The sequence below is a fragment of the Macaca nemestrina genome, chromosome 18 (genome assembly GCF_043159975.1).
Source record: "Macaca nemestrina isolate mMacNem1 chromosome 18, mMacNem.hap1, whole genome shotgun sequence".
Taxonomy (NCBI): domain Eukaryota; kingdom Metazoa; phylum Chordata; class Mammalia; order Primates; family Cercopithecidae; genus Macaca; species Macaca nemestrina.
This window is the reverse complement of record NC_092142.1, coordinates 69,184,777-69,202,532: the sequence shown is the minus strand read 5'-3', so window position 1 is coordinate 69,202,532 and position 17,756 is coordinate 69,184,777. Positions and strand designations below refer to the sequence as shown.

At 42.2% G+C, this 17,756-nt stretch overlaps 2 long non-coding RNA genes across 4 annotated transcripts in view; one reads left to right on the top strand and one right to left on the bottom strand.

The window, feature by feature from the left end:
* The window catches only part of LOC105491344 (uncharacterized), a 240,515-nt gene extending 231,381 nt beyond the window's left edge, over window positions 1-9,134 (bottom strand). For both annotated transcript variants that reach the window (XR_011616185.1, XR_011616183.1), the window contains exon 1: window positions 8,828-9,134. This is a non-coding gene — a long non-coding RNA (uncharacterized lncRNA). The remainder of the gene's footprint in view (window positions 1-8,827) is intronic.
* An 88-nt stretch (window positions 9,135-9,222) lies between these two features.
* On the top strand, window positions 9,223-15,715 carry LOC105491343 (uncharacterized). 2 transcript variants are annotated; one of them, XR_011616182.1, is made up of 4 exons: window positions 9,223-9,287; window positions 9,456-9,793; window positions 12,120-12,276; window positions 15,581-15,715. It is a non-coding gene; the product is annotated as an uncharacterized lncRNA (long non-coding RNA). The 2 variants fall into 2 exon arrangements; XR_011616181.1 differs by lacking the exon at window positions 12,120-12,276 and having other exon boundaries at window positions 9,224-9,287.
* Window positions 15,716-17,756: the final 2,041 nt, after the last annotated feature.

Here is a 17,756-nt window from a genome sequence, read left to right as displayed (position 1 = left end):
TTTTGCTTTTTTGACTAATATGTTCAAACATACCTGCTAAATGCAGAACTTTAAACAAGCTGGACTGAAAGATTTTTTTAATAAGATTTGGGGGATGAAATCACCAAGTTACCTGGTGTTTTTCAATAAAATTGAGATTTCTCAATTTTTTAATTTTTAAATGAAGTATCATTGCACTCTGTTATGAATCAGATGGACACTCACTGTTCAGTAACCCTCAGTCTAACCTTTACACATGTTGGTATTCTGGGATGTGACACATTTTTTTATGAATGTGATGTCTGTGTTAATGTATTCATAACGTGTTTTGTTAATACAGCCGCAATGTTTCTGGGATTATAGGTGTGAGCCACCACACCTGGCCCCACTGGTAATTTTTAAATTGGTGTTTTCCACATTTCCCGCATATTTAGCCACTGTTAGGTTGACAATAAAATTGCCATTTTTCTTGGCCAAAATGATTCAATCTAATGCTTACTTAATTTGGGTTTTAAAAGATAAAGCAGAAGTGCTGTCAGTTAGCAATTTTATTTATTCTGCCTCCCATGGGAATAATTTTCAAACATTTTCCTCTCTACTGTGAACTAAAGTATAATTTTCTACTTGTATGTTCTTTTTCATAATTTTGAAAACTTTAGACCAGATGAGATGGCTCGTGCCTATAATCCCAACACTTTGGGAAGCTAAGGTGGGAGAGTTGCTTGCACCCAGAAGTTCAAGACCAGCCTGGGCAACATGGTGAGACTCTTTCTCTTAAAAAAATAATAATAATAATAATAGCTGGACATAGTGGCATGCACGTATAGTCCCAGCCACTCGGGAGGCTGAAGCAAGAAGATCACTCGAGCCCAGGAGGTTGGGGCTGCAGTTTGTGCCACTGCACTCCAGCCTGAGCAACAGAGCAAGACCCTGCCACTAAATAAACAAATAAATAAACTTATACCTGTATCTATTTCCAAAACTATATTTTCACCTTTTTGACTCAGACATTCTGGAATAGCCAGCACCCATCCCAACTTTGGAAAACCATATGTTTACATGCAAAGTCAAGGATGATATTGAAAAGCAGAATAGAAATAAAGATATTTTGTATTCTTCTAAATATTCTTTAAATTCTACTTCAAGTGACACTTACAATTTTTATATAGAAAGTACTTAAAATTATTTCATGATATGGCAGAGAGCCCTAAGGAATCCAGAAAAATTCAGCACCTGTAAAGATCAGAACTTGATGGTATCGAAAGAATTTTAAAGAGTAAGTAAAATCTTTCCAAAAAGATGTCTACTTTTCGAATAGCATCCAAATATCACAAAGAAGATGTGGACAGAAGTTGCAGAAAAGAGTTCTATTTCTTTGTCTATATAAAAAATAAGAAATACTAAGCCTGTAATCCCAGCACTTTGGGAGGCCGAGACGGGCGGATCACGAGGTCAGGATATCGAGACCATCCTGGCTAACACGGTGAAACCCCATCTCTACTAAAAAATACAAAAAACCAGCCGGGTGAGGTGGCGGGCAACTGTAGTCCCAGCTACTCGGGAGGCTGAGGCAGGAGAATGGCGTGAACCCGGGAGGCGGAGCTTGCAGTGAGCTGAGATCCGGCCACTGCACTCCAGCCTGGGAGACAGAGCAAGACTCCGTCCCAAAAAACATAAATAAATAAGAAATACTGCTTAATATACAAATGATAAATGCTTATGATGATGGCCATCCTAAATATCCTGACTTGACCATTACAGTGCATTTAAAAAAATATCACAGGTGGCCGGGCGCGGTGGCTCACGCCTGTAATCCCAGCACTTTGGGAGACCCAGGCGGGCAGATCACCTGAGGTCGGGAGTTTGAGACCAGCCTGACCAACATGGAGAAACCCCATCTCTACTAAAAATACAAAATTAGCCAGGCGTGGTAGTACGTGCCTGTAATTCCAGCCACTCAGGAGGTTGAAGCAGGAGAATCACCTGAGCCTTGGAGGTGGAGGTTGCAGTGAGCCAAGATCTCACCATTGCACTCCAGCCTGGGCAACAAGAGCAAAACTCTACCTCAAAAAAAAAAACACAGGTACCTCATAAATATGTACAAATATGATGAATCAATAAAACAAAATCTTTAAAGTAATATCTTATCTAGGATAATTTATTATGAAATATTTTTTAACCAAGGCTCATGACTTATATTTTCCAATTTGGATTAAATGTGTATTTTGAGTCTCCTGCCAGCTAATTCCTTCCCAGAATTCACCAATACTTTTCCCCTTCTGCGTTCCATGCTACTGCCATTCACTCAGCCCTCAGGTTGCCTTATTTCATTCATTAGTTTTGATATGTACATACCTGTCACCTATGTAAACACTCCTTAAGAAAAGAGAGTATGTCTTGAATACCTTTGTTTCTCCCTCGGCATCTTGTACACTGGAAACATTCTTGTATGCCAGATCTCTCTTTTTTGTTTAAATCAACTGTTTTTTTCCCTTGACTAACTTAATTACCCAAATCTGCATCTTCTCTCATCCATCTCTATTGCTATTTCTAGAAAGGCAATGGCCCGACAATATACAGTGGTCTAGGCACAGGCACAGACACACAATAGTTTTATTTCAAATGTATGACTCAGGTGCTAAACAGATTCATGCACTCGAAGCAGCTGTGCTCCATGTACTGTTCCCAGAATGTAAATAAGTACTGCGTTAAAAATTAATTAGGCATTCACTCAAATATCTAATGGTCAATTCAGACATTTCAGGCTTCAATTTTAATAATACAAAAATATTTAATAATGTTAATCTTTCAGAACTGTGTCAATGGGATCATGGATGAGCTGACTCACTTCACTGAAGAAATTTACTCTGTGTAGAAAAATGTAAGCCTGGCAGATTCAAATCGTTTATACAAGATCTAAAGGAATGTCTCTTGGATATATCTTTCAAATACACATACAAAATATTTTCTGCCTTAATTCCTATATATATCACTTTTGGGTAGAGTATGGACAGCCTTCCAAGGCTCAAATACAAGGCAATTGTTCAGATACCATTTTAAAATCACAATAATCATCTTAGTGATTGAAATAGTCTAGTTATTATCTAGATTTGGAATCAAGGGCCTAGGGTTGAATTCCTGGTTCTGTGACTACCTTAGGCTGGGTGGACTTGGATAGGGCATTTAATCTCTCCTAGTGTGTTTTCTCATATCTAGAGTAAAGAAACTTCTGCTACCTGTTTATCTATTCAAAAGAGATATTTTGAAATCAAATTAGAGCAGAGTTCCCTGAACTTGGCACTGTTGCTGTTTGGGGTCAGATAATTCTTTGTTGTGATTCTGTGCTCTGTACGATGTTTAGCAACAGGTCCAGCCTCTACTCACAATGCCAGTAGCATGCATGCACACGCATGCGCGCGCGCACGTGCACACACACACACACACACACACTCCCCAGTTCAGCTGTAACAGCCAAAAGTGTCTCCAGATGCTGCCAAATGCTGAGGTAGTGGGGAAGTGACACACATACCCATCCCTCTGCCCCACTGAGAATGAATGAATTAAATGATTTATACAGAAACCTTCATTAATACATTGAATATATACTGATCACCTACTATATGCCACACACTGGCCATGTCAAATCAGATGTGACTCATGCCCTCTAACACAGAAGATGAATAAATCAGTGTTTGTGGTGACTGGAGTTAAGGTGCCCTTGGGGTCAGGAAGGGGGAAGGGAAGTGTAACATTAAGATATCAAAGAGTAGAAGCCACAGGAATTGGTGATTAAATGGATGCAGGGGAATGAGTAAAGGGAGGAGAGAAAAACAATTCTTACAACATCAACAATGTTGTTGTTTACTACCTAAGTCACAAGAATTTTTCCACAAAAACAGGTACATTTCCCAAAAGAAAACTCATACCACATAAAAGTTCATAAAAATAAATATTGACTTCACTGTGGCTGTTTTAATTTTAATCAGTGGAAAGACACACGTAGATAAATGACTCTGTTCTTCCACTCCATCTGCACTTCTATCTCTGAATTCTCAAGGCCAACAGAGGTTAGTTCGTTTCCATGCCATAGTTAGACTATCAAGGTCCACGAAGATGGGAGGAAGGGGGTGACGGACAACATGCATCATTGATGGGATTTTTATTGCATCCACTGAAGAACACATTCTTTTAACATTGTCTAAGAGTTCTGTTAGATATCAACTTTGAAACCCCAAGTCAAATGCATTTGTGCCAACACCAAAAGAAAATAAAACCCACTACCAGGGTGAAAAACAGCCTTTCCTTCATGACCCTGGAGATGTATACATTTTCAGAATATTATTTGCATCTGAGGTCCTCAACAGAGGTGACTCTATTACCTCCCGTCGCTGGGGTACAGCAAGGCAACAGCTATCCCATTATCTCATGGCACTTTCTAGTTCGTGTGAAACCAGAAACGTGTAGTTTCAAAACATAGAACATCGCCTTCATTAGAGGAGAGCTAGTTAAAGGTTGCTAATGGGGCCCTTCGGCTCCTGGTCCTGCTGAGGTATTTGGAAGAGGTCCATGTGCCTAACCACATCAATTTCAGATGAAATTCTCATTGCAAATGTATGTTACCCAACACCCCAAAATATATGAAGGCCTTCCTGGTTTTCAAAGCTTACAAGCCCCCTGACAATAGATTTCTGTGTGGAAATATCAAAATTCGAGTAACAGACAATTTTTGAGAGGATCAAAAATAGAAACCATTATTGGAGTATAAAAACATTTTAGTTACTTAAGAATCCATATTTCTAAGAAAAGCAGCCTCATTAACCGACATGTGCTCAATAGGCAATTTTCCCCATTTAATTTTCACAAATAGATCACTCTGAAATGTATTTCCCCTAACAAAGACTGCACATTAACAACAAATGATACATCTTCAAATTTTAATTAATGTCAAGAGCTTTATTTTGCTTCCAAGCAACTTATAAGAGACATGTTATTAATATAATTTAATTTAAGGGGACAGGCATTTGTTTTCTATTTTTAAAAAGGTGGTTTGAAATTCTGGCCCTGTCAACATCATTTAAACATTCCTGTTCCATGCTTCAATATAATAAATTGAATCAGCATTTTAATTGTGCCCATGCTTTGTGGTTCCTGGCAGTACAAAAAGATTCTCTGTGAGTGCACGACTCCCCCCCAAGAAAACCCCACTGAGTGATTAATTACTAGTCTGGAAGATATAAATATGTCTCTCAATAAAGACAGTATGGACTGCTGGAAGCTCTGGCCTTATACATCTCCATGGGGTGCCTTAACTTAGCAGACATCCTCTTAATTCAAACAAGATTCTGGCTCCAGCATTCACGGACGGCTCCCTCATCATACACTGTTCCTTTATTGAACAGCATATTTCTTTTAATTAGCATCATTTTGTACATGTACAAGAATCAAAGGAAATCAGGCTTTTATGTATAAATATATCAAATTTTCAAGGTGCCTCTGTTCCTTAAGAAAGAACTGAGGACAATAGTAAATAACCTTGCATTTTCAAAAAAGTACCATCTTTGTATAAAAATATTTTAGGTTACACCCAGACATTACTCATGCTTCATTCTGAGTTAAAGGTTTGCCCAAAAGACCATAAATTTATAAACGAAAACATGAACCGGCAGGTCTATAAGTCTATTCTTAAGCTTCACACCTATTGTATGAACTGAGAAGCCTCATGATCGCTAGAAGGGAGAGGAGCTTAGACAAAGGACTCATTGGCCACCACCGTTTACTCCACATAGTAAAAACAAGAATTGATGGAATTCCTAGGACTGTTCCTACAAGGCCAGAATTAGGTAAGAAGAGTTTATACTAACCATTTAAACCAGAAATTGCAAGCAACATCAACTAACTTGAAAATAAAGATTAACACAAGAAATCAAGACTAGAAGTTGGCTTTTTTAAATTGGAAAATTCTCATGTATAAATTTTTAGTCTAATACTTTGCATTAATGATCATAGCATTTATTACTACAATTGAATAACCACATCCCAACACCCTTTCATTATGTTTAAAATGAGGGGATGGGGACAGGGGAACAGGATTAACATAAGTCATTTTGACCAATCTAGAAATCCAGACATCAGGTTGGGCACAGTTGTTCATGCCTGTAATCCCAGCACTTCGGGAGGCCAAGGCAGGTGGATCACTTGAGTCTAGGAGTTCAAGACCAGCCTGAGTGACAGCAAAACCCCATCTCTACTAAAAATACAAAAATTAGCAGGGTGTGGTGGCACACAGCTGTAGTCCCAGCTACTTGGGAGGCTGAAGTGGGAAGACCACTTGAGCATGCGAGGCAGAGACTGCATTGAGCTTAGACTAAAAAAATAAAAAATAAAAAATAAAAGAAATTAAAAAAAAAAAAAAGGAAATCCAGACATCATGTTCCTAACCACCCTATTTGAAACAGAATGAAAAGAAAGGTTTTCTAAAAAGTTAATATGCATTCTGCCATGGAAAAATATTATTTGTACACAGACTTCTACTCTCCTACTATTCATATCTTCACCTGGCCTTGCCAAAGATATTTTTGAGCAGAATCATCAAACACAAATGCAAGCATTAAATCAGTAAGAAAACATGAATCTGAATTGGACTTCTGCTGTAGACTGTAAAAATATTCGTAATATTTAAGCTCCTCCCATCAAGAGGTAGAGTATATTTTCCCACCCCTTTAATCTGGGCTGATCTCATGGCTTGCTTTGACCAATAGAATGTGCACAAATGGAACCATATCAACCCTGAGCTGAGGCCTTAGGAGACTCTACAGTTTCCATTCTCAAATTCGTGGAACTCTGTGCTCACCATGGGAACAAACACAGAGTGGGCTGAAAGAGTTTCAGAGCCAATGTGGAAAAAGGTCCCAATCATCCCAGCTGTCCCACATGTGGCTATGATAAACCAGTCAGCCCACACAATCTATCAGTTAACTACAAGTACACAAGCAACCTCAGACAAGATTAACCAGGCTTGGCCCACCCACCGGCCAGATAGAAGAACCACCCATCTGGCCGGGCGCGGTGGCTCATGCCTGTAATCTCAGCACTTTGGGAGACTGAGGTAGGTGTATCACCTGAGGTCAGGAGTTTGAGACCAGCCTTACCAACATGATGAAACCCTATCTCTACTAAAAATACAAAAATTAGCCAGATGTGGTGGCACATGCCTATAATCCCAGCTACTCAGGAGGTAGAGGCAGGAGAATTGCTTGAACCTGGGAGGCGGAGGCTGCAGTGAGCTGAGGACCACACCACCACACTCCAGCCTGGGTGACAGAGCAAGACACAGTCTCAAGGGAAAAAAAAGAGAAGAAGAACCACCCAGTCGAGCCCAGCCAAAATTGTCAACCTGCAATATTATGAGCTAAATTAAATGGGCTGTTTTTTTAAGCTATGAATTTTGGGGTGGTTCATTACGCAGAAATAGAAAGCTAATATAGGTTCTATAACCTCATAACTGAATATTTCCAGGCTTTAATTAAAAGACAGTCTAGAAGAAAGTACAGAGAAAAAAACTAAAAATCCATAATATACAAAGAGCTCCTGTGATGCAAAGGAAAACTGAGAAAAAGATATAAACTTATGGTATTCAGAAGAACCAATGAAAAAACTGAAAAGATGCTTAATCTCACAGATAATCAGCAAAATGCAAATTAAAATAAAGTGTTTTATCATAAAGTTATTAAAGAGTAAAAAGACTAAAGAAGATACAATATTTGTGAGTATATATGGAAATGGGCTTTCTTGCATACTGTGGATAGGAATATAAACTGGCTTACAGGGGGACAGTTGGGCAATATCTATCAAAATGTTAAAAGGCACATCGCTTGTAACCCAAAAATATTTACCAAAACCTTGTTTTTAGTATTTAAAAACCGAAAAGCTAAGTATCCATCAATACTCTCATAGTATACAATGATTCATCTATATACAGATAACTATGCAAAAATGTAAAAGAATGTGACGAGGTGAGGAGCAGTGGCTCATGCCTATAATCCTAGCACTTTGGAAGGCCACGGCAGGGGAATCACTTGAGTCCAGGAGTTCGAGACCACCCTGGCCAACATGGCAAAACCTCATCACTACAAAAAATAGAAAAAATTAGCCAGGCGTAATGGTGTATCCCCACAGTCCCAGCTATCTGGGAGGCTGAGGTGGGAGGATTGGTTGAGCCCTGGACGTCAAAGCTACAGTGAGCCGTGATTGTGCCACTGCACTCCAGCCTGAGCAACAGAGCAAGACCCTGTCTCAAAAAAAAAAAAGAATAGGATGAATTTTATGTGCTGACATGAAAGATTAAGCAACATTAAGTTAAAAAGGCAGTCTGCCAGCCAATATGGTGAAACCCCATCTCTACTAAAAATACAAAAATTAGCCAGGCATGGTGATGGGTGCCTGTAATCCCAGCTACTCAGGAGGCTGAGGCAGAAGAATCACTTGAACCTGGGAGGCGGAGCTTGCAGTGAGCCAAGATCGCGCCATTGCACACCAGCCTGGGTGACAGAGTGAGACTTGGTCTCAAAAAATATAACGCAGTTTGCCAAAAAATGTGCATAGTGTAATACCATTTTTTAAAAGAAGCGTATAAATGCATAGAAAAAAGTCTAGAATGATCCACACCAAAATAATACTAATTTACTAATTATGTATTTGTATTATTAATAATGATTAGTAAATGGGATGGGTTGAGGGGCACTGGGAGAGTAAAGGAAGACAATAAATTTTATATGCTTATGCATTATTTGGATTTTTCACAAGCATGGATTTATGTGATATGTGTGTAACTTGTTTATACTGCACATACCTGGGCAGCAGAGGACAGCAGAACAAAGATGGATTCCACAGAAGAGCCAAAGAAAGAGTTGGGTCTTCACAGATGATGTCTTCACTTTTATCCTGGTTCAAACCAGCCGGATGGTCAGCATTGCCACAGACATGAACACATATTAGCACTGGGTACTCCTGCCACATGTCTTCCTCCGTGGCACAGAAGACACCAAGCAGTAAGCTGTGCTGGGGACCCTGTGTGTGGCCTCTCAGGAGCCTGGAGGAGCCTCCTCCTGGAATCTGGAATCAAGATACATAAGATGAGCTCCTGAAAGTTAAACTTGAAAATCAGCACAAACTGGATCAGAGGAGAGAGATGAAAGGCCACCTACATCACAATGAAGCTAGAAGTTACCAATTACCAGGCAACCTCCCTGTGCCAAACACTGCGGACTTTCACACCGTGTATCGCACTTCATCTTCACAACGCCCCTAAGGTTGCTTATTTTTATTATGATTGAAAGGAAAAATAAGGTTAGAGGAGTTCAAGAAATTGGCAAGGGTTCCATAGCTTCTAGGTGGCAGTGCCAGGGATTTGAACTCAGTTCTGTTTAATTCCAGTGCCTATGTTCTTAACTAACATAGTATGCTCTCTCCCTTAACAGACACAGAAAGGCTTCTGGGTTGGCAACACTTGACTATATCCTTGCTCTATGTGTAACAGGGTACAATGAATCAATTTAAAAAATCATATTGCTTAGCCATGGAAGTACAGAGCCAACAGCTTCAGAAAAGCACATGGTAATAGTGCCGATGCAAATGCTTCCTGGGCAACAGGGACCCTGGCTCAAGCACCAGGCCAACTAAGCCACACGATGTGTAGACAAAAATCGAAGTTCCCAGCTTGCCAGGATAAAGGCCAGTGCTTAGACTGTGGATTCACTGAGGTAATGTCATCCCAAGAAGCCTCTTAAGAAACGGACAGCTCATCCATGAGCCCCACGTGAGTTCTTTTCCTATTTGGAATATCTATAGTCCATATTCCCACTGTCTCTTGCTACCTTAGGCCTGTTTCAAATTCATACAGTCTACATGATTGACACAGGCATTGTCGAAGAACATGTTTCCCACAAATCCGTCACAAACCCAGGTCAGTGGATTCCCCTATAAACCCAGAGTTAACACATAAAGAACTAGGGTGGCCAGGTGCAGTGGCTCACACCTGTAATCCCAGCACTTTGGGAGGCTGAGGCAGGAGAACGGCATGAACCCAGAAGGCAGAGCTTGCAGTGAGCTGAGATTGTGCCACTGCACTCCAGCCTGGGCGAAAGAGTGAGACTCCATAATTGCTTGAGCTTAGGAGTTTGAGACCAGCCTAAGCGATATGCAAAACCTCATCTCTACCAAAAAAAAAAAAAAATACAAAAAATTAGCTGGGCATGGTGGCATGCACCTGTAGTCCCAGCTACTCAGTAAGCTGAGGTGGGAGGACCACCTCAGCTCAGGAGGTCAAGGCTGCAGTGAGCTGTGAGCTATGATTATGCCTCTGCACTCCAGCCTGGGCGACAGAGTAAGATCCAGGCAGTGGCTCACGCCTGTAATCCTAGCACTCTGGGAAGCCGAGGCGGGCGGATCACAAGGTCAGGAGATTGAGACCATCCTGGCTAACATGGTGAAACCCCATCTCTACTAAAAACACAAAAAATTACCTGGGCATGGTGGCGGGCGCCTGTAGTCCCAGCTACTCGGGAGGCTGAGGCAGGAGAATGGCATGAACCCGGGAGGCGGAGCTTGCAGTGAGCTGAGATTGCGCCACTGCACTCCAGCCTGGGCGACAGAGTGAGACTCCGTCTCAAAAAAAAAAAAGAAGAAAAAGAACTAGGGGAGGCAGGTGGGAGGGAGAGTGCTGTGTCTTTACGATTGAGAAAGAGATGTGGAATAACTCTGGTAAGGCACACTGATGGAAAATTCATGTCCACGTTTATCTGCTTTATACATTGAGATGGAAAATTCATGTCCATGTTTATCTGTTTTATACACTGAGATGGAAAATTCTGGAAAATTCATGTCCGCGTTTATCTGTTTTATACATTGAGGTTCCATGTGAATTTTTTTGAAGAATGAGGACCATAGCTTTAAACAAAAGTGTCTGGACACCAGTGAAGTAGAAGCAAGGGATGGCTGATGCCCAGCTGTGTAATGACTATTGGAAATAGTCTTGGAATTCTTTGGAAACCAATTCCACACATTCGGAGCTATGGCTGATGGAGACATGTGGTTGGGAGTAGTTTCCAACGAGTTCCTCAGAGTGGCTCCATCCAGAGTTCTCTTAAGGGTCTAACTTATAACCATACAAGAGCCCTTATAATTCAAACCCTCACTCCTAACCCCACTAAATAGAGGGAGGTCTTTTAAGCATTATGATAGACACAAAGAGAATGTGGGATTTTCTGGAAATGCTGAATAATCCCTTTGGAATGGAGACCCAGATCAGGAGGCAGAGGTAGCTATCAAAACAGCTCCAGACCTAGGCCATGTGAGTTCAAACCCTAGCGCTACTCCTTTCTAGCTATGTGGTCTGGGGGAAGGCTACATGTATTAGTCTGTTTTCATGCTGCTCATAAAGACATAACCGAGACTGGGAAGAAAAAGAGGTTTAATTGGACTTAGAGTTCCACATGGCTGGGGAGGCCTAGGAATAATGGCAGGAGGCAAAAGACACTTCTTACATGGTGTAGCAGAAATCCCTGGTAAGCCCCTTAGATCTTGTGAGACTTATTCACTTCACGAGAATAGCATGGGAAAGACTGGCCCCCATGATTCAATTACCTCCCCCTAGATCCCCCCGACAACACGTGGGAATTCTGGGAGATACAATTCAAGTTGAGATTTGGGTGGGGACACAGCCAAACCATATCACTATGTAACCTCTCCAAACCTCAGGATTTTTATATGTAAAAGGGAAACTACAAAGGAGTATGGTGAGAATTAAATGCCCATAAAGTGCTTGGTACTGAGGCTTGCACAGAGTAATCCTCCTGGAATGCTGGCTTACATATTATCCCAAGAGAAACACAGGAATGAAGATCAGATGGAAAGCAGTGTGGAGAAGAGAAAGCCCAAGCATTCTGGGAGCCCGAGGCAGTGATATGGACAGGAGACAGGGAAACACTGGTTAGAAGAGGGCAGTTCCCTGGCAAAGGCCCCACCCTCAAGCCTGAAGACCCACGGCCCTAAATGAGGACAGGCATTTCCGTTTTTGCATCCAAAAGGCTGCCTTTTGACCACCACACCTCCTATCCTGTACCCATATAAACCCCAAACCCCAGGCTCCACAAGCAGACGAGCAGGCAAGGAGACAAGTAGACAGATGGCAGAACAACACAGCAGAGAAAGAGAGAAGAGGAGGAACATCTGAACACCAGGAGGAGTTTGGCTGTGGGCTATCGGAGAGGGGTTTGGCTGCTGGATGGCCAGGCTCCAAGGGTAAGATCAACTTCCCACTCCATCCCCTACTTCCGGCTCCCCATCCATCCCACTGAAAGCCATGTCCACCACTCAATAAAACCCCACATTCATCCTTCCAGTCTCTGTGTGATCTGATTTTTCTGGGATGCCGGAAGAGCTCGGGATACAGAAAGCTGTCACACTGGCCCTGTGCCTTGGCAGAAAGGCAGAGGGTCCACTGAGCTAGTTAACACTCAAGCTGTCCACAGACGGCAGGGCTAAAAGGGCACACTGTAACACACGCCCCATTGGGCTCCCGCACCTGTCTGTCTGAGTGCTCTCCCTCCCGTAAGGGGTTTGAGCAGCCACGGCAACCCAACAGACAAGCCACACTCCTGTCACATGTCCTGTGAGGGGGATCAGGGAACTCCCATTTCAACAGAAGGATCACTTGAGCCCAGGAGTTCAAGACCAGTCTGGGCAACATGGCAAAACCCCATTCCGACAAAAAAAAAAATGTTTAAGTTAACTAGGCGTGGGAGCACGTGCCTGTAGTCCCAGCTACTAGGGAGGCTGAGTGGAAGGATGGCTTGAGCCTGAGAGGCCGAGGATGCAGTGAGCTGTGATCCGGCCACTGTACTCCAGCCTGGGTGACAGAGTGAGAACCCGTCTCAAAGAAAAAAAAAAATTTTAGTAATTCACTTGTTGAAAAAATACATACTAAGTGTTTACTCTGGGCCAAGCACTGTGCTAATGAATGAAAAAATAAGGTAAATAAGTCAAGACTCCTGCCCTCAAGCTTTAGAAGGAGACACAGAAACAAATAATCACAATCATAAAAGATGGAGATTGCAATAAAAGAAAACACAAAACGCCATGGGAACACAGAGGATGGAGTGAGTACGTTTGGCAGAGAAGGGAGATCTTCCTAAAGCCACACTCAGTCGGTGAGAGAGGGGATCACCCAAAAAAATGAGGAGAGATCTTTAATAAATGTAAGATGAAGAGAATAAAGATCTCCATCCAGTGAGGGAAGTTTAGAAAAGCTGAGATTATAACATATGTGTATCTCCAAGCATCTGGCTGAGCCTGAAGTGATGAATCCTAAAAACCTACTTCCTGAAAACTCCATAAGCCTCTGAAAGGCACAGAGAAAACAGCCCCAGTTGCTTAGGGAGCCAGCGCTGAAAGAAGTTTGCTCCCCCGAAGCTGATCACAGTTTTGACTCTCAGGGGAATCTTTGGAGAGGATGCAAACAAAACTCCTCTCTCATGTGCATTTAAGAAGTTCTCCTGTCATAGCCTGGCATGGTGGCTCACAACTGCCATCTCAGCACTTTGGGAGGCCAAGGGGACTGTTTGAGCCCAGGAGTTCGAGACTAGCCTAGAAAATGTAGTAAGACTCTGTCTCCACAAAAAATGATCCAGGCATAGTGGTGCATGTCTGTAGTCCCAGCTGCTCAGGATGCCAATGCAGGAGGATTGCTTGAGCCCAGGAGTTCAAGACCAGCTTGGACAACATAGCGAGATCAATCCCATTCCTACAAAAAAAATTTTTTTAATTAGCTGGGCATGGTGGCATATGCCTGTAGTCCCAGCTACTAGGGAGGCTGAGATGGGAGGATGGCTTCAGCCTGAGAAATTGAGGCTGCAGTGAGCTGTGAGCACACCACTGCAATCCAGCCTGGACCAGAGAGCGAGACACTATCTCAAAACACAAAGAACCAGAAGTTCACTGTCACTGCCATTTGAGAATAGAATGCTCTGTTCATCCACAAATGGAAATAAATAGAACGAAGATTACAAAAATTTTATTTAGTATAGAGTTGAAGGGCACAATGGTAGGCCAAATAATGTGCCCCCAAAGATGTCCACAGTCTTAATCCCTAAAACCTGTGAATACGCTCCCTTACATGGTAAAATAGACTTTGCATACATGATTAAAGATCTCAAGAAGAAGGGAACGGGATATAGAAGCAGGGGCTGGAGCAATGCACTCTGAAGATGGGGAAGAGGCCACGAGCCAAGGAACACAGTCTCTGTAAGCTGGAAAAGACAAGGAAACCGATTCTCCCGGGGACCTCCCCAGAAGGAACACAGCCCTGCCAACACCTTGAGCCCCATAAGACTTCTGGCCTCCAGAACTGTAAGAGAACACATTTGTGTTCTTTTAGGCCACTGAATCTGTAGGAATCTGTTGCAGCACCGATAGGAAACTAACATGAGGGAGGGCGTTTTCTCCAAAGTCCTCCAAGCCCAAACAGTGTTTTATCAATCCTCTCAACATCAGGCAAAGGAGAAAGAAAATGGAGGAAGAGGGAGGTTAAAGCAAGTCATCCAAAACAAAAGCAAACAGCAGAGCAGGCCCAGGCATTTTATTTTGATGATTTATCAAAATTACAGAAAAAGGCCAGGCGTGGTGGCTCACGCCTGTAAACCCAGCATTTCGGGAGGCCGAGGCGGGTGGATCATTTGAGGTCAGGAGTTCAAGACCAGCTCAGCCAACATGGTGAAACCCTGTCTCTACTAAAAATACAAAAATTGGCCAGGCATGGTGGCACACACCTGTAGTCCCAGGTATTCAGGAGGCTGAGGCAGAAGAATTGCTTGAACCCAGGAGGCAGAGGTTGCAGTGAGCCAAGATCGTGCCACTGCACACCAGCCTCGGCAACGGAGCAAGTCTCCATCTCAAAAAAAAAAAAAAAAATACGGAAAAAGAAGGTGGGGTTCTGTATTTGGTTATCCTCTTTGCCAGCAGGATAACGTCCATCTCACAGAAGTGGTACAAACTGACTCCACAGCCAGGAGGGCGCAGCAAACTCCCCAGATTAAACAAACAACAAAAAAAGCATTAGCCACGGAGATGGAGAGAGAAAATTCTCTTGCCTTGCCACAGCAGTCAAAGTTTGTGCTAACGTTTGTGGGAGAAAAGGGAGAAAACAAAGTGAGGAAGAAAACATATCCGCATCATTCGTATCCCCAAGCAAACAGACTCAGGATACCGGGGAGTGCCAAATTTAGTTACTTGCAACTTTCCCCACTCGCAGATCCCTTGCAAACACATTCAAATGCAATCATCAATAACATCACTTCTTAAAATAAACATCTTTCCATTTATGAATTTTCTCCCCCATTTTGACCATGTGAAACCTACAAATGTAACATATGCCAGGAGAGGACGGTAACAAGGTAGACAATCTCCAGCTAAGAAATTTGAAAAAATACATATATATAAAGAATAGGGGGGAAAAAATCAACCTTTGATGAAATAATTGCTTCTGCTGTTATTTTTCACTATTACTTCAGAAATGTTCTGTCTGTCTCTTCCTTTCTTGTCCCTACAGCGAGGAGTCCTGCTGCTGTGCAGACGAAAGGTCCAGTCTCTTTAAAATTTCATGCAGAGCTCTTCACAACATTGAAGCTTTAAAGGCCCATGGCAGATTCAACATATTGTTACACTTGATGGAAGGAGATAAAAATTACATGCAAAATCTACTGTATATTCATTGTCTGGAAATACTATACAGTTACAGCTTCCTCTATTTCACTAACAGATATGGACATGTATTCTGATTTCGATATTTAGAAACACAAAAGATGCACATGGAGTGAGTATTGAAGCAAAAATAAGAATGAAACTCGAATCTCCTGAGGTTAGATTAGGGTCCTAGGATGCGTGAACAGTTTTGTTCATAGTTTTCCTAAATTGCTTAGATATGCGAAACATATTTAAAAGAAAAAAAAAGATACAAAGGGATTAAAAAAAGATTTTCTAAACCTTGTATATAGCATGGGGTTCTTTGCCCTAAGTAGTCATTATTTTTGTATCTCTATGAGAAAAATATGGGAATGGCTGGGCTTTTATTTTTATGTATAAAATTATCTCAAAAAAAAAAATAAAGAGCAAGAACTGCAGACATTGGAATGAAGAACACGATGACCTCAAAAACAAGTTTGTCAATCACTAGTCTTTGAGGTTTAACTGTCATGGGTAAGCCTTATTTTAAAGTTGTTTTTAAATTCACAAATTGGACATCACTAATTTTACATCTAAATTTTAGGTTTGTGCTTTATTGTAGCCGTTTTTATGTGGACCCATTTAGTCAAACTCATTCATTTGTATTCATTCATCCTCTTCTTTCAAACATTTATCAGACATCTACTACATGCCAGGCACACTGCTAATTATTTGGGATGAAAAAACAGGCCAGGTGTAATGGCTCATGCCTGTAATCCCAGCACTTTGGGAGGCTGAGGCAGGCAGATCACTTGAGTTCAGGAGTTCGAGACCAGCCTGGCCAACATAGCAAAACTCCATCTCTATCAAAAATACAAAAATTAGCCAGGCAGGGTGGCACCTGCCTGTAATCCCAGCTACTTGGGAGGCTGAGGTGGGAGGATCACTTGACCCTGGGAGGTCAAGGCTGTAGTGAGCTAAGATTGTGCCACTGCACTCCAGTCTGGGCAACAGAGCAAGACTCTGTCTCAAAAAAAAGAAAAGAAAAGAAAAGAAGAGAAACAGAAACAGAAAGATGGGATCCCTGACTCCAGGGGGATTATAATATAATAGGAAGAGGCGATCACAGCAAAGGGTATATGCAATAAAGCTTCAGGGGTCCTACGGAAGTAGGTCTGGGAACATCATGGTGGCACACAGAGTGTTTGATTTGTTCTTCCTGGAGGAAGAGGGGAAAAAAATACATGCAGGGATCAGTCCTTGACCAGAGACTGGGAAACTGTCTAGACGCTGACGGAATAAACCAAGGCAGTGGTAGTAGATGGGAAGGGGGATAGAGCTCAGAAAAATCAAGAATACAAAATGAACAGCACCTGGCTACTGAACAGAAAGCAGGAGCTCAGGAGAGCAGGGTGAATCCCGGGTTTCTAACATTGGGATCGTCCACCGGCCCATTCACCGTTTCCAGTTATTTACTACCTAATACGCGCCAGGCACACTTCTGAAAATACTGAAGACACAACAGTAAACAAATCGCAAAAGAACCCAACTCCCTAAACGTAGAAAGGAGAAATGGAAAACTAGTAAACAAATGAGGAAGCGATATTAAAATAGATAAATGCTCTGAAGAAAATAAAACAGCAAGATGTGAGAAAGAGTAACTCACGGAGGGCAGCTACTTTCTATTTGCATGGTCAAGAGAGATTTCTCTAAAGAAGTGACCCTCAAGTCAAAACTTGAAGGCTGGAGAGGAGAAAGCCATGCAGAGACCTGGGGGAAGGGCACTCTGGGAGAAGGAAGAACACGTGCAAAGCCTCTGAGGAAGGGACAAGGCTGGCGGCTTCAAGGAACCGAGAGAAGGCAGAGTTGGCTGTGGCACAGTGAGTGAGGGGAAGTTGCAGAGGCAGCCAAGCAGGGCCAGATCACACAGGTTTTTACAGCCCAGGGAAGGAGCCTGGACTTTAAATATGACAGAGTTTAATGTTTATTTTATTTTGAAACAGGGTCTTGCTCTGTCACCCAGGCTAGAGTATGGTGGCACAACTATGGCTCACTGCAGCCTC